This window comes from Hyaena hyaena, unplaced genomic scaffold (assembly GCF_003009895.1).
Source record: "Hyaena hyaena isolate Hyena2069 unplaced genomic scaffold, ASM300989v1 scaffold_1600, whole genome shotgun sequence".
In the NCBI taxonomy this organism is placed as follows: Eukaryota; Metazoa; Chordata; class Mammalia; order Carnivora; family Hyaenidae; genus Hyaena; species Hyaena hyaena.
This window is the reverse complement of record NW_024082235.1, coordinates 98,993-100,365: the sequence shown is the minus strand read 5'-3', so window position 1 is coordinate 100,365 and position 1,373 is coordinate 98,993. Positions and strand designations below refer to the sequence as shown.

General features: G+C 36.6%; 1 non-coding gene across 1 annotated transcript; it reads left to right on the top strand.

Moving 5' to 3' along the window:
- Positions 1–853: 853 nt before the first annotated feature.
- LOC120226138 lies at positions 854–957 on the top strand. The gene has a single exon (XR_005526947.1). It is a non-coding gene; the product is annotated as a U6 spliceosomal RNA (small nuclear RNA).
- Positions 958–1,373: the final 416 nt, after the last annotated feature.

Below are 1,373 nucleotides of genomic sequence, written 5' to 3'. Positions count from 1 at the left end.
CATACATGCTTTCCATAGGTGGGAAGGGGCAACTGTTTTGTGTACAATCTGCCAACTTCCCTCACTGGTTCTCTATACCTGTCAACCTAAGTGACTCCAGGAAAGGTGACTCATAGGGCTTATACGTACAAGCTGAAATAACAAGTTAAAGGTTTTGGTGTTCTTTGCCTGTCATTTCAGTGGGATCTGAGGAGGAACAGTGAATAAACAAATGTACTCTGGTGACTATCTTTTTTTTTTTTTGAGAGAGAGAGAACAGGGGAGGGTCAGAGAGACAGGGAGAGAGAATCCCAAGTAGTCTCCACATTCAGTGCAGAGCTGGGCATGGGGCTCAATCTCACAACTGTGAGATCATGAGTGAATCAAGAGTCCGATGCTTAACCAACTGAGTCACCTTCGTGCCCCAATTATCCTTGTCTAAAAACTTGGGTTATGAACTCCCTCCTCACTCTGCCCAATATCTTACCTTCTTTCCTTTCACCTTTCCTCTCTCCATCCTTCCATTCTTCTGTTCCTTTCTCTTTTTCATTTACAGAGAAGTACCTATAAGTTTAAGAATTATTAGAATTAAAACAGTGATGAGAATTTTCCTTTTTTTAAAACAAGAGGTTCTTTATAATGTCCACAAAAGAAATCTCAGCTATTTGTTTTGCAGAGACCTAAAACTAAATGTAAATTCAGTGTACTTTTCTTCTAGACGAATCTGTTTGTAGATTTCTCTTGTCAACGTGAATATGTTATATTTGAAGGGGGAGAATGTACAGGTAAAATTAATTGCTATATTTAACTGAATAGTTCATCGAACATGACACACTGGCATTAGAGTAATTCAGATAAAAATAAATTATATTGAGTGCTCGCTTCCGCAGCACATATACTAAAATTGGAATGATACAGAGATTAGCATGGCCCTTGCGCAAGGATGACATGCAAATTCGTGAAGCATTCCATATTTTTTGAGCACTGGGTGTTATGTGGAAACTAATTTGACAATAAACTATTTGTAAAAAAATAAAAAATAAAAAAATAAATTATATTGAAATAATATCCTTAATTCTCACATGAATTTAAGAAATACTTTACTGAGTGCTCTATATCAGGTATTGGGCTAAACTTGCTAATCCCCTATGAGACAGGTATTAATATTCCCATTGTGCAAATAAAAATTCAGAGAAGTTAAACAATTTACCCAGGAACACAGAAGCTAGTAAATGACAAGGCCAGAACTAAATCCATGTCTCTGTGCTGCTCCTAATCATTTTCCTATTACACCTTAGAGGTATTAAGAAATACACCCTAATATACCTTACTCATTCATCCCATAGTATTGTAAATGCTGCATGAGGACCAACCAAAGCATTTAAAATGGGTGT